Source organism: Canis lupus, chromosome 17 (genome assembly GCF_011100685.1).
Source record: "Canis lupus familiaris isolate Mischka breed German Shepherd chromosome 17, alternate assembly UU_Cfam_GSD_1.0, whole genome shotgun sequence".
Taxonomy (NCBI): domain Eukaryota; kingdom Metazoa; phylum Chordata; class Mammalia; order Carnivora; family Canidae; genus Canis; species Canis lupus.
This window is the reverse complement of record NC_049238.1, coordinates 59,549,421-59,570,705: the sequence shown is the minus strand read 5'-3', so window position 1 is coordinate 59,570,705 and position 21,285 is coordinate 59,549,421. Positions and strand designations below refer to the sequence as shown.

Below are 21,285 nucleotides of genomic sequence, written 5' to 3'. Positions count from 1 at the left end.
CATTAGAAGAAGTGACTCCAAAAGCAAAGAAATTCTAAAAACATCAAAGAGCGGCAGAATTCCCCAACTTGGTGTTATGAGTTTGGGTTGAAACCAAAAACTCCAGAAAGGCAATTTGTGAGAAACAGAAATGAGAGGCCCGACTTATTGCTGAATATCCATAGCTTCAAAAATTATTTAAAATACTGAATCGCGGGGCGCCTGGGTGGCTCAGTAGTTGAGCATCTGCCTCTGGCTCGGGTTGTCATCCTGGGGGGAGAGGGGGTCCAGGGATTGAGTCCCGCATCAGGATCCCCACAGGGAGCCTGCTTCTCCCTTTGCCCATGTCTCTGCCTCTCTCTGTGTCTCTCTTGAATAAATTAATAAAAGCTTTTTTAAAAAAATGAAGTACTGAATCAAGATATATATTTTTAAAATATGTCGTGATGAAATTGGTCTTACACCGGGGAAACAGTTGGTTATCATTAGAAAATAGAGTAATTCATCACATTAACGACTTAGAGAGGAAAATCATAATCACTAAAAACACAGAAAAGGTGTTTGAAAAAATTCATTATCAGCTTATGATTTTTAAAAGCCTCTTAGCATAACAGGAATAGAAGGAGCAGCCCTAATCTGCTAAAGGGAAGCTTCCAAACTAAAAACAAACAAAAAACCTTCAGCGTGTTAGAGTTGATGATAAGATGACCTTCTCCACCACCACCCTACCAATTAGGAACCATCAGGAAGCAGACAAATAGGCCCCCTGCAACCACTTCTCTTCCCCACTGTGATGGAGATCTTAGCCAGTAAGAAAACGCAAGAAAAGGTATGAGAAGTGAAAATGCAAAATGAATACTATAATTATTTACATCTATGGAATAAGTTACTAAAAGCATTAAGGAGAATCGAGTTTCTTTGATATGTCCACAAATAGAATCAGAGAAAGCGGGCTAAATTGAGGATTCAAAAAACAAAGGAATTAAAAACATTATAAATGTTCAATGATTATAGCATATAATAATTCGATCCCATGTAGGAGGTGGGGGGGGGGTGGTTGACAAGGGAGGATGAAATGTGATCCCTATCTCCACCATAAGCAAAATCACTTCTAACATGGATCAGGCACCAAAATGTGAGACGATAAGGCAGATGATTTTAGTTGGTATTAATGTAGCAGCGTATTCCCATGATCCCAAGCGTAAGCAAGGATCTAAAAAATAAGACAGAAAGACTAATTCTTAATGAAGAGGCTGAATCTCTGTCCATCACAACACAGAATCGAGAGTAAAAGGTCAAGTCACAATTTGGGCGAACTTATTTGCAGTCAGCATAATCAACTGGTACCGAAGATACTTAATGAGATCTTGCAAAACAAGAAGAAAAAGTCAGACCTATAGGAAAATCACCAAGGTTGGGAAAGAAACAGGGAAAATTCAGCTGGCTAACAAATACATAATGGTGCTCAAATTCATTACCCCTAAGGGCTTTCACAATGAAACCCTAATGATAGAACACTACAGAGAGGAAAAATAACACCACCACCACTAAGGATTAAATGGGAGTAGGGGGACACTTCTGGGCGTCTCAGCGGTTGAGAGTCTGCCTTGGGCTCAGGGCATGATCCCGGACTTCCCAGGATCCAGGGAAGCCTGCAGGGAGCCTGCTTCTCCCTCTGCCTTCTCTCTGTGTCTCTGATGAATAAATAAATAAAATCATTAGAAAAATAAATAAATGGAAGTAGGGGATGAGGTAGAAGGTTATGACCCAGTAAAGCATGGGAGTGATACTATTTTACCTCTTCATCTGTGTGTAGATTACACAGGCGTGTGCGTTGTAATCTTTTGTGATATGATACATACAGGTTCTGTGCACTTTACCTTATGTTTGTTACAATTTTTCAACAACACCCCCTCCCCGCCAGCCTCAGTCCTCCCAACCCCCAGTCCTCCCCAGGCCACCCCCAATGAATGACAGAGAGGATGTTGTTGAGATTCCAAGATTTTGTTTCAAGAGAAAGATGTGGACATTACTCTTTATGACATACCTCCAAAGACAACCCTATGCAGACCAGGCCCATGAAGTTGACTTTTGGGTTGATGTGAGCTCAGAGACTGCTCTCCAAGAACCAACCCTAATTGAAAATACCTGTAAAGGCTAAATTCCTTTAGTCCTATTATTGGAATACTCTGAAAAGGCTACTGTAGGCAGGAGCCTCCTTTGCTTTCTCCTTGTTTATTTCACAACTCTTTTTCCTCCTCTCCCTCTCCTCTAAGCTTTCCAGAAATTTCTCCTGCAGTCCTGTCCTTGTGGGTCTCCTCCCTGCCCCCCCACCCCCACCCCACCAACTTCCTCCAGCTTCCTCCTTGAAGATGGAGAAGGAAGAGGGGGAGGAAGGGGAGACCGCCTGAATAGGAAACAAGCATCTCACAGGCCAGGAAGAGGGGAAGGAAAGGAGGCAAGGACAATGGGTCTCAGCAAACAGTAAAGGGGAAATTTGGGGGATGGTACAGCCCTTAAAACCTTTACTCCACCCAGTGAGTGAGTCATCCATCATTTCCTTTACATGAATCAGAACTCCTCCTCCCTGCCCAGACCCCCACCATCTAAATCCCAATTCCTGTTTCCAGAGAAAAGTGTGTATCACTGTTCAGAATGTATTCATTAAAATTTCGGATTTCCAAGAGTTTAAAAATAATGGCTGAAACAACTTCTGTGGTTCTAACGTAGTATCGCCATCATTCTATACTCAAAGGTACAAGGACATCTACGGGAATAACAAAATTCTTGAAATTGAACAAATTTCAAGTTATTTTTAAAATTTTTAAAGAAAAATTGTGTCTATTTATTTGAGAGAGAGACAGAGACAGAGAAGGAGGGGGTGGGGGTTGAGAGAGCCTGAGCTGGGGAAGGAGCAGAAGGAAAGGGAGAAGCCAAATCCCCCTGAGCAGGGCCCCCCAGGCGGGCTGGATCCCAGGACCCCGAAATCACCACTGTGCTCAGGGCAGCCGCCTTAACCAACTCAGGCGCCCCTAAAATCAAGTTTATTTTTTTAAATGGCAAGGGGGGAACCTCCTCCAATGTCACTGATCTTCGATTTTAAGCTATTGTTAGGCAGGTGAATCCTCCAAAGATTTTCCGGTGAAAATTAATCACCCGACGTGTCTAACGCAGTGGTGCCCTCGAATCCGAATCCTTTCCGAGGAGCTTCCAAGAGCCAGAAAACAAACCCGGTCAACAGTCCCCAGAGTCTTTAGTTCCTTCTCCCTTTTTAAAAATAGACTCTCCGGGCTGACACCTGTTGGGGCGCATCGCCCGGCCGGCGGCCTCCTCCCGGGGAAACGCGACGCGCCCGCAGGAGGAGCTCAGGCCGCGGCGGCCGCCGACGGCAACCAGCTGGGCGGCAGGTGTGGGGGCGGCGGCGCGACCGGGGGCCTGGGGGCGCAGCTCCCCTCGCGTCCACGCGGGTCCCTCTCCGCCTGCCTCTGCCTTCCTCGGGCGGCCGGCGCTGCCGACCTCCCCCCTCCCCCCCGGGGGGTGTCTGCGGGACCCCGCGGCAGCTCTCCTCCGGGGACCTTCCTGTCTCCATCCTCGCTCGGTGGTGGTGAGACGTGGACCAACAGGCGACCCCAGGCCCAGCACGCGCATCAGTGACCCGGTGGCTCTTTGGGTTCCGTGGGTCCTCCAGGGCTGGAGGCTGGAAGTAACTGTGGTCTTAGGTCCAAATGGTCTACACCGCAACCCCCGCGGAGACACCTGCTCGTGGCAAGGTAAGAACTCGCGCGTGAGGTGGTTGCTGTGCCGCGCGCCAAATGCTCTTCCACGTAGGCCCAACCCCGGTGTAGATCGACTCCTTATTGCTCATGGATTCCTCTCCTCAGAGTTGCCCTGAGGACTTGGGGTCTCATTTCCCTGCTCCTGGAGGCCAGAATCACGAAATCACGGGACTTGCCCTGTGTGACGGGAAAGCAAGGAGGGGACGCCTGGTGGGAGGTCACAGGTCTGGGTGGAATAAAAAGACAAGCGAGGCAGGATGCATTGACCGGGAATCGAACCCGGGTCTCCCGCGTGGGAGGCGAGAATTCTACCACTGAACCATCAATGCTGCGCTCGGACAGCTACCCCGGGTAGGTCGGTCTGTAGAAAGAACTTCCAGAGTGACCCCGGGGTGGGGCGGAGGAAACGAACACGCTCCACAACAGGTCTACGCGGTCGTCTTTGGAAGACTGAGCTAACAAACCCACAGGCACTCGAACCAAAAGCTTGAGAAGGAGACTTAGAAGAAGGAAAGCCAAAAAAAAAAAAAAAGAAGAAGAAGAAGAAGGAAAGCCCCCGAATCAAAACAGAGCTGATGGAGGGATGCATTTCGGTCAATGGAATGAATTCTTTCGAACCGTCCTTTTGCACAAGAACTAGAAGTCAGTCTTGTGATCATGATAACAATTGCGCGCGTTTGCCTTTTCAGCTGTTCAAAGCATTTCGATGGATATGCGTTGTATCATAATTTTGACGAGATTAATAGTAGGCTTGTGATGGATAACTAATCGATCCTGGGAGACTCTAATCTCCTAAACTGGAATCCCTGCTGCATTTGCTGACTCTGAGATGCATATGAAGCACACGCCTTGGCGTATTGACCATATAAGGAGCAGGCTGATTTTTAGAAAACTATTGATGGTTGAACTGTTCACATATTGGTCCCTTGATGACTTGAAGCATAGAGAGATTCTTCTTCTTCTTCTTTTTTTTTTTTTTTTTTTTTGGCTTTCCTTCTTCTAATTCCAATCTGCTTCTGCGTCTCCCCGTCCACCACCACCCCCACCCCCTTAGAGATTTCACTTGCCTAAACTGGCAAGCGAGGCAACTTTTGTCAGACTCTCTAAGGTGACAGCCCGAGGTTGAGGGTTGAAGGTCTGGGGTAGTCCTCAAGGGGTCCGGATGAATTCCCAACGTTTTCTTGCAGGGCTCTGCCGTACAGTAGGAAAGAGCCTTTCTCAGAGTAGTGGGGTGAGCCAACGAAACAGCTGATTTTGCTATTTGGTTCAAACACCACGTCGTGCTGTTGTCTGATGGAAGTCTCCTTCTCAAGCTTTTGGTTCGAGTGCCTGTGGGTTTGTTAGCTCAGTCTTCCAAAGACGACCGCGTAGACCTGTTGTGGAGCGTGTTCGTTTCCTCCGCCCCACCCCGGGGTCACTCTGGAAGTTCTTTCTACAGACCGACCTACCCGGGGTAGCTGTCCGAGCGCAGCATTGATGGTTCAGTGGTAGAATTCTCGCCTCCCACGCGGGAGACCCGGGTTCGATTCCCGGTCAATGCATCCTGCCTCGCTTGTCTTTTTATTCCACCCAGACCTGTGACCTCCCACCAGGCGTCCCCTCCTTGCTTTCCCGTCACACAGGGCAAGTCCCGTGATTTCGTGATTCTGGCCTCCAGGAGCAGGGAAATGAGACCCCAAGTCCTCAGGGCAACTCTGAGGAGAGGAATCCATGAGCAATAAGGAGTCGATCTACACCGGGGTTGGGCCTACGTGGAAGAGCATTTGGCGCGCGGCACAGCAACCACCTCACGCGCGAGTTCTTACCTTGCCACGAGCAGGTGTCTCCGCGGGGGTTGCGGTGTAGACCATTTGGACCTAAGACCACAGTTACTTCCAGCCTCCAGCCCTGGAGGACCCACGGAACCCAAAGAGCCACCGGGTCACTGATGCGCGTGCTGGGCCTGGGGTCGCCTGTTGGTCCACGTCTCACCACCACCGAGCGAGGATGGAGACAGGAAGGTCCCCGGAGGAGAGCTGCCGCGGGGTCCCGCAGACACCCCCCGGGGGGGAGGGGGGAGGTCGGCAGCGCCGGCCGCCCGAGGAAGGCAGAGGCAGGCGGAGAGGGACCCGCGTGGACGCGAGGGGAGCTGCGCCCCCAGGCCCCCGGTCGCGCCGCCGCCCCCACACCTGCCGCCCAGCTGGTTGCCGTCGGCGGCCGCCGCGGCCTGAGCTCCTCCTGCGGGCGCGTCGCGTTTCCCCGGGAGGAGGCCGCCGGCCGGGCGATGCGCCCCAACAGGTGTCAGCCCGGAGAGTCTATTTTTAAAAAGGGAGAAGGAACTAAAGACTCTGGGGACTGTTGACCGGGTTTGTTTTCTGGCTCTTGGAAGCTCCTCGGAAAGGATTCGGATTCGAGGGCACCACTGCGTTAGACACGTCGGGTGATTAATTTTCACCGGAAAATCTTTGGAGGATTCACCTGCCTAACAATAGCTTAAAATCGAAGATCAGTGACATTGGAGGAGGTTCCCCCCTTGCCATTTAAAAAAATAAACTTGATTTTAGGGGCGCCTGAGTTGGTTAAGGCGGCTGCCCTGAGCACAGTGGTGATTTCGGGGTCCTGGGATCCAGCCCGCCTGGGGGGCCCTGCTCAGGGGGATTTGGCTTCTCCCTTTCCTTCTGCTCCTTCCCCAGCTCAGGCTCTCTCAACCCCCACCCCCTCCTTCTCTGTCTCTGTCTCTCTCTCAAATAAATAGACACAATTTTTCTTTAAAAATTTTAAAAATAACTTGAAATTTGTTCAATTTCAAGAATTTTGTTATTCCCGTAGATGTCCTTGTACCTTTGAGTATAGAATGATGGCGATACTACGTTAGAACCACAGAAGTTGTTTCAGCCATTATTTTTAAACTCTTGGAAATCCGAAATTTTAATGAATACATTCTGAACAGTGATACACACTTTTCTCTGGAAACAGGAATTGGGATTTAGATGGTGGGGGTCTGGGCAGGGAGGAGGAGTTCTGATTCATGTAAAGGAAATGATGGATGACTCACTCACTGGGTGGAGTAAAGGTTTTAAGGGCTGTACCATCCCCCAAATTTCCCCTTTACTGTTTGCTGAGACCCATTGTCCTTGCCTCCTTTCCTTCCCCTCTTCCTGGCCTGTGAGATGCTTGTTTCCTATTCAGGCGGTCTCCCCTTCCTCCCCCTCTTCCTTCTCCATCTTCAAGGAGGAAGCTGGAGGAAGTTGGTGGGGTGGGGGTGGGGGGGCAGGGAGGAGACCCACAAGGACAGGACTGCAGGAGAAATTTCTGGAAAGCTTAGAGGAGAGGGAGAGGAGGAAAAAGAGTTGTGAAATAAACAAGGAGAAAGCAAAGGAGGCTCCTGCCTACAGTAGCCTTTTCAGAGTATTCCAATAATAGGACTAAAGGAATTTAGCCTTTACAGGTATTTTCAATTAGGGTTGGTTCTTGGAGAGCAGTCTCTGAGCTCACATCAACCCAAAAGTCAACTTCATGGGCCTGGTCTGCATAGGGTTGTCTTTGGAGGTATGTCATAAAGAGTAATGTCCACATCTTTCTCTTGAAACAAAATCTTGGAATCTCAACAACATCCTCTCTGTCATTCATTGGGGGTGGCCTGGGGAGGACTGGGGGTTGGGAGGACTGAGGCTGGCGGGGAGGGGGTGTTGTTGAAAAATTGTAACAAACATAAGGTAAAGTGCACAGAACCTGTATGTATCATATCACAAAAGATTACAACGCACACGCCTGTGTAATCTACACACAGATGAAGAGGTAAAATAGTATCACTCCCATGCTTTACTGGGTCATAACCTTCTACCTCATCCCCTACTTCCATTTATTTATTTTTCTAATGATTTTATTTATTTATTCATCAGAGACACAGAGAGAAGGCAGAGGGAGAAGCAGGCTCCCTGCAGGCTTCCCTGGATCCTGGGAAGTCCGGGATCATGCCCTGAGCCCAAGGCAGACTCTCAACCGCTGAGACGCCCAGAAGTGTCCCCCTACTCCCATTTAATCCTTAGTGGTGGTGGTGTTATTTTTCCTCTCTGTAGTGTTCTATCATTAGGGTTTCATTGTGAAAGCCCTTAGGGGTAATGAATTTGAGCACCATTATGTATTTGTTAGCCAGCTGAATTTTCCCTGTTTCTTTCCCAACCTTGGTGATTTTCCTATAGGTCTGACTTTTTCTTCTTGTTTTGCAAGATCTCATTAAGTATCTTCGGTACCAGTTGATTATGCTGACTGCAAATAAGTTCGCCCAAATTGTGACTTGACCTTTTACTCTCGATTCTGTGTTGTGATGGACAGAGATTCAGCCTCTTCATTAAGAATTAGTCTTTCTGTCTTATTTTTTAGATCCTTGCTTACGCTTGGGATCATGGGAATACGCTGCTACATTAATACCAACTAAAATCATCTGCCTTATCGTCTCACATTTTGGTGCCTGATCCATGTTAGAAGTGATTTTGCTTATGGTGGAGATAGGGATCACATTTCATCCTCCCTTGTCAACCACCCCCCCCCACCTCCTACATGGGATCGAATTATTATATGCTATAATCATTGAACATTTATAATGTTTTTAATTCCTTTGTTTTTTGAATCCTCAATTTAGCCCGCTTTCTCTGATTCTATTTGTGGACATATCAAAGAAACTCGATTCTCCTTAATGCTTTTAGTAACTTATTCCATAGATGTAAATAATTATAGTATTCATTTTTCATTTTCACTTCTCATACCTTTTCTTGCGTTTTCTTACTGGCTAAGATCTCCATCACAGTGGGGAAGAGAAGTGGTTGCAGGGGGCCTATTTGTCTGCTTCCTGATGGTTCCTAATTGGTAGGGTGGTGGTGGAGAAGGTCATCTTATCATCAACTCTAACACGCTGAAGGTTTTTTGTTTGTTTTTAGTTTGGAAGCTTCCCTTTAGCAGATTAGGGCTGCTCCTTCTATTCCTGTTATGCTAAGAGGCTTTTAAAAATCATAAGCTGATAATGAATTTTTTCAAACACCTTTTCTGTGTTTTTAGTGATTATGATTTTCCTCTCTAAGTCGTTAATGTGATGAATTACTCTATTTTCTAATGATAACCAACTGTTTCCCCGGTGTAAGACCAATTTCATCACGACATATTTTAAAAATATATATCTTGATTCAGTACTTCATTTTTTTAAAAAAGCTTTTATTAATTTATTCAAGAGAGACACAGAGAGAGGCAGAGACATGGGCAAAGGGAGAAGCAGGCTCCCTGTGGGGATCCTGATGCGGGACTCAATCCCTGGACCCCCTCTCCCCCCAGGATGACAACCCGAGCCAGAGGCAGATGCTCAACTACTGAGCCACCCAGGCGCCCCGCGATTCAGTATTTTAAATAATTTTTGAAGCTATGGATATTCAGCAATAAGTCGGGCCTCTCATTTCTGTTTCTCACAAATTGCCTTTCTGGAGTTTTTGGTTTCAACCCAAACTCATAACACCAAGTTGGGGAATTCTGCCGCTCTTTGATGTTTTTAGAATTTCTTTGCTTTTGGAGTCACTTCTTCTAATGAACTTTTTTGGTCCTTGAGCTTTCTTTGCTGGAAGACTTTTGAATTCTAATTTTTTTTTTTTTAATGTGAAGCTTGTAGGGACTAGTCCTCCTCCCCACCCCTGCCCAAATCGCTATGGCAATATACCTACATTTCCTCTAAAGCCTTTAATTGGTTGGCATACACGTGTTTATGATATTCACGTATTGTTTCCTTATGTCTAGCAGTTCAATAGTCGTGACTTCCTTCTTTCCTCTTCCCGGTTTTATCAGAGCAGTCTTTTCAAAGATCCAACCGTTCATTTTTCTCTTTTGTATATTTATTTCCAATGTTCTTTTTTCATTTTATTTCTTTTTAAAATTTTAACATTTATTTCTAAGTTTCAAATTCCTGCTTTTCTATTTCATTTCTGGTCCCATCTGCTTCTGCTGTTCTTGTCATTCTTTTTGTAACTTTTTGAGATGGAGGTTTAGCTCATTAGGGATCCGCCCTAATCGTCCTGATTTACATTTAAAGCTGTGTATTGTCCTCGAAGACTGGTTTTGCCACCTCATGGGCAGTAGCTGTAGTATTTTCAGTTTTGTTTGATTCAGAATTATTTCCTAATTTCCGTCGTCATGTCTGCTTTGATACAAGGATTGATAGAAGCATCTCTAAAATTCCAGATACATGAGATTTTGTTCTTATGTCTCATAACTGAATTTGAGATGCTAGTTGATTCTCTTGAAATAAATGTCATTGGAGGGTACCCCTACAGCACCAGGATGAATATGTTCTCCTTAGAATATGTCATCCTCTGGCAGGCTCTTGGGGTTTGTTAAGACTGGGAAACAAGTTGATGGCCTAAGGTTTCCCATACTACCCGGGCTATGTGTACTCAAGGCTAAATTCACTAGAGGTCAAGCCCGTGGCCACATTTCCTCAGGGGCTTATAAGTATTTTATTTCATCTTTAAAGATTTTATTTTTAAGTCATCTCTACGCGCAATCGTGGGGCTGGAACTTAGAACCCCAAGGATCAAGAGTCCCATGGTCTACCCAGTGAGCCAGCCAGGTGCCTGCTGGCTTCTGGGCTTCCTTCCTTATTTATTTATTCTCAAGGGCTTTTTCAACATTCCTTTTCCTTATATTATTTGTAGCGCCAAGGCCGCCTTGTCCAAAGAGCCCTGGGACCGGAAGGGGCAGGACTAGATATGATCACCCCTACCCCCAAGGGCTTAGTTAGACCTTGGGAATCCCACCTTATTGTAGTGAGGACCTGCTATAATCCTTCTAGCGCGAGCCTGGGACTGAGAAGTCGATTTCCTTGTTCCTGGCCCTCGAGGACCACGAATAGAAGACAAAATAAGCTACCCTGGCAATCCACCCAGCAGCCTAAGGAGCTTTGTTGCCTCTCTTTTTTACTCTTTGCACTGGCACCTGCAAATGTTAGTGGTAAGGTTGCCATCTACCTTTAGGCTCTCTCTCTCTCTCTCTCTCTCTCTCTCAAAGATCCCGACCAGCTTAAGGAAAAACATACAAACGAACACCAAAAAGACTTTGCAATCGAAAATGAAATAGCCTGTATTCTCTTACTTTGAGAAGTCTACCATTAGGTTACCCAGGATGACAGGAATGGACTTAAAATTCCTGGACTTCTTGGAGTGAAACACCAGGGAAGGAAGCCTGCGAGAACCTCCGGTGCCGGCTTGCCCGCTGGCCTGCCAGAGCCAGGTGGTCTCACCTGCAATACAGCATCCACGCTCCATCCGCGGAACGTCTCTTCAAAAGCAGCCTCTCGATGCCACACTGCGCACAAGCCCTGGGTCTGAGTATGAACCAACAAAAGGGGAAAGGAGCAAGTTTGGCCCTCCGTTTGACAACCCCAGGAGGAAAGATCCGCAAAGCACACAGGGGGCAAAAAAACAAAACAAAACAAAAACACCTCACTTACTTGGGCGAGTGATTCTGGGACTCTCGGCCCAAGGTTAGGCCCGTGGGAGAGGGGAGGGCGCGAGCCCCAGGGTTTCCGGAAAGGCTCTCGGGACCATCGCAATTTTGCTGCTAAGGAAAGAAAACCAGCAGGAGGCCGGTGATAGGCGTCCGCCAACTCTGAGCTCGGCGACTCCCGGTCACCAGCGCGGGCACAAGGGAAGTGGCAGGGCGGCCCGAGAAGGCAGGAGGAGAACCGGGTGACGCCACGGAAGAGCCGGCATCAGTCCGGGACTGGGAGACGTCGCGGGAAAGCGCCAGCCCCGGTCCCGACCCACAGCATTCGTGCAGCTGAGTCCCCCACGCTCGAGGGACCCGCAGGGGGCAAGAGCAGCCAGAATGCACCAGACGGAGCTCCCCCGGAAGACCCACACTCAGAATCCTAGGACCCCCGCGGGGGGTTTGGGGGGAGGACCGGCTAGCGGCCTCAGACGCACAGGGTCACCAACTTGATCGCCACTCAACCCTCGCCATTCCTCCAAACCGCTTCCCAAAAGACTTCAGGCTACTCACCCCCCTCCGCCCCCGCCTCACCTGAATCCACGAGTTCGCCGCCTAGACCGTCCGCCTTTCAGCAGCCGCTCGCACCCACCGCATCCAACGGCCCCGCCCCGCACCCCCGCGCTGCCGCGTCTCCTACCGCACCTGCTGCGTCTGCAGCCTGGGTGCACAGACCTCCCCGGGCCCCGCTGCTGTCTTCGTGCTTCAGGATAGACGTCGCTTTCATCCCCACAGGTGTTCGGAGTCAGTATCAAAGGTAAAATGGGAAAGTATGCCCAGCGCCTGGGAAGAGTCTACAAGGTTTAAATGCAACGGCCCCGGAAGAAACTGTGGGATCTGCCTGCGGTATCATCGTTTTTGATGTCCTGGTGTTGATGTTTACTCTTACCTTCGGCTGAAGGAAGCAGTAAGAGTTTTCCATCTTGTGCACACCTCACCTGCTGCCTTTGTTGGGTCAGTAACCTCACTTCCCTACACCGCTCAATCTGCGAATGGGACGGCCCTGGAGGAGGACCGCACCCCTCCCACCGCGGCTCTTCCTCCCAACTCTCGCGGCCGTCGGGTCCAGGCGCCTGTTCCGAACGCGAACGCGCGAACGCGTAGCAAGCCTTTTATGCTCAGCAAGAGCCGAGCTGCGGGAGCTGGGCCCACCGGCCGCTGTCCGGGGTGCACACCAACACCGCGACGTGGCTTGGCCCCCGGAGCTCAGTTTTTCGGAGCAGAGCCGGATCTGCGCCCCTGGGGCATCCCCGCAGGATCTGAAGCTCTGCGGCGGAGCATATACCCGAGCTGGCCGCCGGGGAGCCTCTGAAGCCGCTTCTGCAGGCGGTTGACTGGAGGGCAGCAAGCACCGTGCGCCCTGAGAAGGGGCCCGGTATCGTCTCCGCCACCCCCATCCCCGCCCGGCCCGCGGAAGTTGGAGACTCGGGGCGGGGCGCACACCGCGCGGACCTCCGGAGAGGAAAGAAAGTCCCTTCGCGCGACGGGCAAAAGGTGATTCCCTGACCGGGAATCGAACCCGGGCCGCGGCGGTGAAAGCGCCGAATCCTAGCCACTAGACCACCAGGGAGACGGTGCCAGTTCCCTCTCCCGGGGGCCTCCCACGGGAGGGACCGTTTCCCCCGCGCTGGGGGAGGCGTCCGGCCTCTAGGAGGTCCCCCGGCCTCCCAGGAGCCCTTTCAGGATGGCATGCCCTCCCCGTGTCTCCAAACGAGAGCCCGCGGGAGACGCGCCAGGGCCCCGAGGCCCCGAGCCCCGCCAGGTCCACACGTCCGGCCGCACCTCGGGGCTGCCGCGGAGACGCACCTTTGGGAGGCGGCCGCGGGCGGACACGAGGAGCCGCGAGGGCGCGGGAGGGGAGGCGCCGGCGTGAGACCCGGGGGGGGGGGGGCATCGCCCGGAGGACCCCGAGGGACGCGGCCGCCGAGCCGCGCGGACGGAGACCGCCTCAAGGAAGGCCGGGCGGCCCAGCTGGACCCCGGGTCTCCGCCACAACCTGCGGCCCCTGTAGCTTTCCCACGACGCTGGGCCTGTTCATCCGCCCTGCAGACAACCGGAGCCTCATTCACCTTGGGGGGGGGGGGCGGTTCGGTACGAGAGAGGCCCTTAGACCCCTGGGGGACGGGGCGGGGAGAGGGACGTGCCCCACCCTGAGGTGAGAGGGATGAAGTGAACGCGTGTCTGGGTCTGGGTGACGGTCTGATGAGTTAGTCGTTTCAAAACGTACTGCGCTGTGTGAAAACGCACAGACCCGGGGGGCGGGGGGGGGGGGCTGACGCTACGCTACCGACGTGAGGACCGACTCTGAGCCCCTTCGGACCGCGCAATGTGCCAGTGGCATCAGGAGACACAACCAGATAAATGGACCGAGACCCTGAAACTGCCGAACAGCTGACCCGGTGAGTTCGCTTTCAATGAAAACATGTCCTCGTGGAAAGAAAATAGGATCAATGTTTGGGGGCGGGGAGAACAGCTTTATTTCTACCTCACACTACACACAAAAATTAATTGGAGGTGCCTCATGAGACATAGAGGTTGACGGTCTAAAGCAGTTTTTGAGGAGACTTTGGGACTCCGAAGTCCCAGGAAAGGTTCCCTTGGCAGGGAACGGTTTACTAAACAGGACCCAGGGAAAATGTGTATATATAAAAAAAGACCTGATGAATCAGACCCCATCAACCGTAAGCATATCTGCTCCTGCAGAGGCCAGCAAGACCGTGAAAGCAGCAAGCCACAGACAGGGCGACGATGTTCCCACGACGAATCTGACAAGACAAGCAGGCGAGCAAATCCCCAAACCTGTAACTATAATGTGTCAGGAGCTCCTGCCAACTGGCCCCCGTGTTTTAGGGGGGCAGAGGCCATGGCACAGCTCCGTGGGGAAAGAAGACACGCAGGCCAGCAAAGCGCTAAGACAGTGCCCGCGTGTTCAGCCGTCAGGGACGCTGGCTATTCGCATCCCGCGGAGGCAGCACCGCTCACCACTCTCCCAGCAGCGCGGCTCAAGCTGTGAGGACAGGCAGGAAACCCCAGTCTTGGCCAAGACGTGGGACCGAGATCCCTCGGGGGGTCTCCTGAGGAATAAACCCCTTGTGGCGTGGGGGTGTGTGCCCGCCGGCATCTCACAGTCCCGGAGGGCGTAGCCGGTGTCACTGGAGGCGCTACTGTGCGCACGGTAGGGAGGGCGCCAGCCAGGAACTGACTGAAAAAGGCCCCGAAGCGGATTCCCCGGAGCCGGGGCTCGAGCGGCTCAGCGGGTCTACGGAGGAGGCGTCGCTAATCCGACCGGAAGTTTTCTCGGGCCTCTCAGCTCCTGCAGGCAGTGAGGAACCCGGAGACGCCGCCTCCGGGCCACTGCGGCCCCGCGGCTCCCTGCAGGCCGGTCGGGGGCCGACGACTGTGGTGATTCGGGGCCTGGGTTCTGCCCGCGCGGATCCCCCTCTCTGTGACTTCCTGGAGAACCACTTCCTAGATGAGGAGGTAAAACTCATCAGGAAGATGGGCGACCACCTGACTAACCTCCGCAGCTGCCCCCCCAGGCTGGGCTGGGCGACTGTCTTTTCGAAAGGCTCACTCTCAAGCACGACTAGGAGCCTCTGGAGACCAGCAGGCTTTGAGGGGCTCCTCTGGCACACCCAGCCCCTCCCCCCCCCGTGCCAGGGTTTGTGCCTGAACCTTAGGCCCTGCAGCCACTTAGGCAGCTTTTTAACCATCCTGGAGCCCTTTCCCAAAACGTGGACCAAATGGAGGCAATAAAGCTTTTTGCAGGGGAAAAAAAAACCACCAAGGGGGCGGGGGGAAGCATTTCTTCAGGTTCCTTGCGCTCAGACTCAGAAGGAGACGGTGCCCGGGTCAGTGCACTGAGGAGTTTCCCTCTGCTCCGGGGGAAGGCCTGCTGGCGCCCCGGGCCGTCTGCGCCCCCCCCTCCCCGGGACCAGCGCCGCGGGCGGGTTTCCACGCCAGGTAAAAGGGAGAGGCGGCGAGCGCCCGGGAAGAGTGCCGTGACTCGGATTCGAACCGAGGTTGCTGCGGCCACAACGCAGAGTACTAACCACTATACGATCACGGCGCGCCACCCTTCCGGCCGCGGGCTCGGCCGCCGCTGCGGGGCCTCTGGACGCAAAGTCGTTCCAGGTACGGCGCCGCGTTCCTTCCGAAGAAACCGCAGGGCTGCTGCCGCCGTCCCCTGCGGGCCCACCACCCTGGGGAGGGGATACACCTCCCCTTCCCCTCGACGCCGATGCGCGGCGAAGAACCCCCAGCCTCCATCTCCTGACCCCCATCCGGCCCGAGCCTCGGCACGGGGTCCTGGGGATGTCCGGCGGCCCGCGCCACCTCGCCCCCACCCCCTCCCCCCGCTGCCCCGCGCGGCCCTGGGCGTTTGCCCCTGTTGACCACCCCCTCCAGCACCACCGCAGCTCCCCAGCTCCGACCGCCGTGGAGGGGAGTGAGCCGAGCGCCACCGGCACCCAAGGTGGGTGAGGGAGGGACAGGAGGGAGGAACCGTCCGGGAGCCGCGGACGTCTGCCTCGCCCTGCCCGGTCGCCGCCGACGGAAGGCGGGTGGCTCCCCCTAGCGCCGAGTGACAGCTCGCTCTCTAGTGGGACGTGGGCGGGGACTGCCCGCAGGTCTCTGTGGCGCAATCGGTTAGCGCGCTCGGCTGTTAACCGAGAGGTTGGTGGTTCGAGCCCACCCAGGGACGAGGCGGCCTTTTTAGAACCTAGAAAACGTCCTTTGGCGGGGGCACCACCGGAGGGCTGACGCCGAGGCCGAGGCCGAGGCCGAGGCCGGCCATAAGGCCATCGCGGACTCTGGAGGAGGAAAACCCATGGCTGAGAATCCGGAAATCCTCGAAGGGCTGCAACCCTCTAAATGCCTTTTAACAGTGCAGTTGCTGCCATCCTTTGTCCCTTTCCTTATACTCTTTCCGGTAAGTTGGTCCTAGGTGTTTATGGTTACAGATAACGGCTGTCATCCTCGTTCTCGTGCACATATTTTTGGCCACCTGACAAATATTTCTGCAGGGTAGAGGCCCGGAAGAGCAATTACTCTAACATAGTCTTTCCACGGTTCCTATATCATCCAATTTGTTTTTCCCTGTTGACGGGTTAGTTATAACTCTTTCTTTTGTTATTTCAGCGACCGCTTCAGGCTTCATAGCAGCACACACCTGTAACTTACCAGCCTCCCTCCAAGCCATCTCCTACCTCTTCACATTCCTCCAATTTAATATCATTGGAAGAACTTAAAGATGACACTAGACCTTGAAATTGCAGATTGACTTGACAAATAATGGAGAAATGCATGTTCGGATTCATATAAGATACCTTAAAAGGTTTACCCGCCGTCCCCACCCCCCCCCCCAAACTGTAAGAATAACAAGTCAGTATGATGGCCAGAATTATAAGACTTAATCTCCATTAAATTTTATCATATATGTAACTTACTGAAATACATACTTTGGTATCGTATAAGCTCTTAAATAGTATTGGAAGGAAAGCGTGTTCGTTAGACCAGTAGAGGAAATTTAGGCAGCTAAGTGTCCCTAGGAGTTTGAAGAGAAAATAAGCCCAAGACTTGTGTAAACTACAATAATATCTACCAATATTTTCTGCATTATTAGTAAATCTAGAAGGCAACATAAAGCAGTTTTTAGATCAAAATCATCAAACCAATCTGATGCACACTAGGAGTCCTTTTATGAAATATGACATGATATATACATCTTCTGTGCCATTATATAGAAAATATTAAAATCCTTTGAAGTGTTTAAGTATTTGAGATTCATCCTTACTGTCCACCTGATGTTTTGTTCTTGTACCTAGCACTGAGACGACTCATTTATCTACAGCTAAACTATTTCTTGGTTTTGTTTTTGTTTCCTTCCCTGAGTCACAGATTCAGCGGGAAAGGAAATGTGAGGGGCACCTGGCTAGCTCACTTGGTAGAGCATGGGACTCTTCACTCTTGATCTCAGGACTGTGAGCTCTAGCTGACACACCTTGGGTGTAGTGATTACTTAAAAATAACACCAGAAGAAAGCAAGAAAGAGAGAAAGATAGAGAGGGAAAGAAAGAGGGAGAAGGAAGAAAACAAGGAAGGAAAGAAAGAAGGAAGGAAGGAAGGAAACCCCATCAATAGCATCTTTGGACCCCCAGTGGGGGTCCCAGAAATAGAAGCTCCGTCACTACCCCACTTTGGGGAGAGGCACAATTGAATACACACCTCAAATCAGGTTGCCTGTGTCTGTTTGGACTCAGACTGGAGCTGGGACCAACTCAAGGCCAGGACAAGACTAAGCCCCATCATCACAGGGCAGCCACCTACCTGACAGCACCAATGCAGATAATTCCAGAAAGCTCTTGAAAACTTTTCCCTTCCCTTTGGAGAATTTTCCACCTGCTCCCTTCCCCCTCCCACCCCAGGAAAGGATTCTTCAACTTTGGCTGGGCCAGGACCCTCTAAGATCCCTGTAGGGAAGAGAGAGCCAGGAGGGCAGGAGCCAAGGGGGCAGCTGCTCTTCCCTGAAGGGTCTCTCCCCGGGGTGGGAAGGTTCTAGAGCTCAGGCTGACCCTAGACCCACTGCCCACCAGAAGGAGCCCAGAGGGCAGGCGGTGCTGGGGGCATGGACACCTAATCCTGTTCCTACAAGCACAGGGCACACCTGGCCTGCACTATCCCGGAAGAGGCAAATAACACTCCACCTGCCTGAAGCTTCTCTGCAGCCTGGAGGCAAGAGATGTCTGGTTCCTGAAGGGACAAGCCGGTCTCCTCCAGAGGACAAAGCCCTCCCCTGGCCTCTGAAGAAAGGTCATGCCGGTTTGGAGGGACATTGCCCAAGGGAGGGAGCAAGAGCAGCCTAACCAATTGTCTGGAGATGTCTGCCAGGTGCCTTCAAATGATGTCCAGTCTGTAAATATGAGGATGGAGGGAGAATGTAAATGCGGGGAAATGTTCACTGGTGCACTTAGGGGAGGGATACAGTATATTACCACCCCTGCAACTTGTTCTGTATGTTTCAAAGTTTGCTTGTTGGCCTTAGAGGAGTGACAGAGTGTAGTCCCAAAGGGACCCCTGCTTTGGCGCCAGCAGATGAAAACCCAGAAAATAAAGGTTAGATTTCCCAGTCAGAGAGAGCAACAGCGGGGTGGGGAGGTGTCCCATGGGCCCAGGGCTGAATCCAGCTGCCAATGGCTCCCAGCCCTACCCCCTGCTCCTCACCTCTCCCAGCCTCAGCCACACCTGGGGCTCTGAGGCCTGACCACGAGGGCACTGGCCTGTGCTGCATTCTGGTCTAGCTTAGCCCTGTGTGTGGCAGAGCCAGGGCCATGCTCTCTTTCTGAGCCTCCGTTTCCTTAGGAGTAAGGGGCGGCCTTGGCTCTCAGCAGGCAAGGAGCAGAGTCCCTCTACTTCATGACCTCGAACTAGTCCAAGGGCCCTCCTGAGGACGGTACCTGAAAGGCTCCTTTGGCGTCCCCGTGGGCTCATTAGGTGGAGCCCAAAGCTCTTAATCTTCGCATCTTTGGCTTGAGTCCCAGGTGCAGTTGGTTTTCTATAGTTCTGACAGGGAAATCTACCTTTCAGTAATGGTGGGGTGTGGGGGGGGGGCGGTTGGGGGGAAAGCCAAGGTTGCTGCCCAAGGTTGCTGCACAGGGAAGAACGTGTTGGCTTTCAGACCATAGCACCCGTCAGCCTGTAGAGGAGACTTAGGGCCAGAGGAGCAGATCAGGGGTCTTCTGGATGTAAAAGTAACCTGAAGTCCAGGTTGCCCTGTGTGCTCTTCTTGGCCTGATCTCCAGCGTGAGGGGGAGCAGACCAAGGAGGCCAGTCAGGTTGTTAAGTGCTGGCGCGTCTGAGTCTTTCAGGCAGCAGCAGAACCCCATCCAGCCTCAGGCGTGAGGTTTGTTTTGTTTGTTTATTTCTGAATGGCAAAGGGAGCTGCGCAAGCAGGCCCAGGCCCCATTGGCCGAGCCCATGGTCCTTTGCGTGTTTGGAGCAAGAATAGAACTTGGGGTAAGAAAGAGGGCTGTTTCCGCCCGGTTTCGAACCGGGGACCTTTCGCGTGTGAGGCGAACGTGATAACCACTACACTACGGAAACCAGGCCGCCGGCGGCGCCCTCTGCCAGGACCCTGAAAAGCCTGGTGCTGCCACTACTGTTCTGCCCACCAGTTTCTTTGCCGAGTGCAAAGGCCCCTGGGAGCACCCGCGAGCCTGCAGGCCGGGGGACCGCAGCCCCGAGCGGCCCGGCTGGGGTTCCGCGTCTCCACCATCCCGGGCGCCCAAGACTCTGGGGGCCTCGGCAGTCCGGCTTCGGGATCCGCATCCAACGCAGGGTTTCCAGATCCGATTGGAGGGACCCCAGTGCTGGGACCCCCTTCCGGGAGAAGGGGGGGCGGGTCAGCTGCGTCCGAGCCCCAGGCGCCCCCGCCGCCCCCTTGGGGTCACCCGCCCTCCGGGGCGGTCGCCGGGGCGGTCCCCGCGGGGCGGTCAGCGCTCGGGGCTGGGAATCCTCCCAGGAGCCCGGGGACCGGCTCCCCCCGCCCCCGCGGGCCCCGCGGCCCCGGCCCTGAGCGCCTCGGTTCCCAGCCCTTCGCTGTGCGCTCCTCCGCGGTCCTCTGGGATGAAGGGGGAGACTCTGGTACCCTCTGGGCAAAAGTGGTCCCTTGGGTTCCTGCCTGGGCTGCTTTAAAGCCGCTGACAGGAGGCCTGTGGCCATTACCGTCGAACAGTGTCCAGAGAAATCCAGGCCTTGGAACGGAGGGATGAAAAGGAAGTGCGAGAAACCGTTCTAAGTGGCACAGAGCCCACGAGTGGCATAGCCGTGACTGCGGAGGGCAGGGCCGTTTCTACTGGGTGGGCTGCCTTGGAGTCTCTCTGTGGCTTCACAGCAGACCTGAAAAAATATGATTGATTCTGTTTCTCTGATGAAAATTTTTATCTTGTTATCTATTTTTATTTCTTGCCTTTCAGGGTGAATACTGGTTTACTACAAATACTCCATCATCACTGAAAGAGGAAATCTACATCTTCCAGATAAATAATAATTCTTCTCCTCCTCCTCCTCCTCCTCCTCCTCCTCCTCCCCCTCCCCCTCCCCCTCCCCCTCCTTCTTCTTCTTCTTCTTCTTCTTCTTCTTCTTCTTCTTCTTCTTCTTCTTCTTCTTCTTTCTTCTTCTTTCTTCTTCTTTCTTTTTTTCTTCTTTCTTCTTCTTTCTTCTTCTCCTTCTCCCTCTTCTTAAAATAGGAGGGGATCACTGGTGCATATTTGAAATTTTCTAATAATATTTAGGGTAAGCCTGGCTGGATATTAAAAGCACTTGCTAGAAGCATGTGCAGAAGACTGTCCTCCATGAGCTAAACCATCTCATCATGGTTGTCCAAGCTACAAGGATTTCATGAAGTTGGATCCAGTTCCCTGCCATGCCATCTCCACTGTCAGTTAAATCACCATCAAAATTATCAAGTAACCGGTTGTCCAAGTGCTACTCACCAATATGGAGGGGAAGAGGCCAACTAAACCTTTTAATACTCCTCATTTATTCTGGGGAATGTCGAAAGTCAGCAGTGGTGCAGTTAGGTGGAAAGAAAAGTCTTAATTATAATACTATTAACTGTTTTCTCAGAGCTTCACTGTGTTACCAGCACAACGTCCCTCCGTGCTGTACCGTGTATAACTTGTCTAGTCCACGTAACGACCTGAGATAGCGTAGCTTATTACCACCCTTCGTTGCAGGTGTGAGTACCCAGACACTGAAAGGCCGAGCTGACTTTCAAAGGGCCCTAGCCCTGGGATGGTGAGAGCTGGCACTCAGAGCCAGGCAGTTTGCCTCCAGAGCCATTGGGCTTGACCATCCTGCCAGTGTTAACTGAGAAGACTTCACCAAGATTTGCTTCCCCTCCTTCTTGCCCAACCTCCCTGATTTTTTTTTTCTTAACCTCCCTGATTTTGAAAGAGAGAGAGAGAGAGAGAGAGAGAGAAGATTCAAAGTAAAGCCTACGAAACACTGAGAATCATTTGGTGAAATA

The 21,285-nt window shown here is 52.1% G+C and overlaps 6 non-coding genes across 6 annotated transcripts; 2 read left to right on the top strand and 4 right to left on the bottom strand.

The window, feature by feature from the left end:
• Positions 1-4,013: 4,013 nt before the first annotated feature.
• Positions 4,014-4,084, bottom strand: TRNAG-CCC. The gene has a single exon. It is a non-coding gene; the product is annotated as a tRNA-Gly (tRNA).
• Positions 4,085-5,225: 1,141 nt separating this feature from the next.
• Positions 5,226-5,296, top strand: TRNAG-CCC. The gene has a single exon. It is a non-coding gene; the product is annotated as a tRNA-Gly (tRNA).
• A 7,460-nt stretch (positions 5,297-12,756) lies between these two features.
• On the bottom strand, positions 12,757-12,828 carry TRNAE-UUC. The gene has a single exon. It is a non-coding gene; the product is annotated as a tRNA-Glu (tRNA).
• Positions 12,829-15,255: 2,427 nt separating this feature from the next.
• TRNAH-GUG lies at positions 15,256-15,327 on the bottom strand. The gene has a single exon. It is a non-coding gene; the product is annotated as a tRNA-His (tRNA).
• A 559-nt stretch (positions 15,328-15,886) lies between these two features.
• Positions 15,887-15,960, top strand: TRNAN-GUU. Its single transcript has one exon. It is a non-coding gene; the product is annotated as a tRNA-Asn (tRNA).
• A 3,325-nt stretch (positions 15,961-19,285) lies between these two features.
• TRNAV-CAC lies at positions 19,286-19,358 on the bottom strand. Its single transcript has one exon. It is a non-coding gene; the product is annotated as a tRNA-Val (tRNA).
• Positions 19,359-21,285: the final 1,927 nt, after the last annotated feature.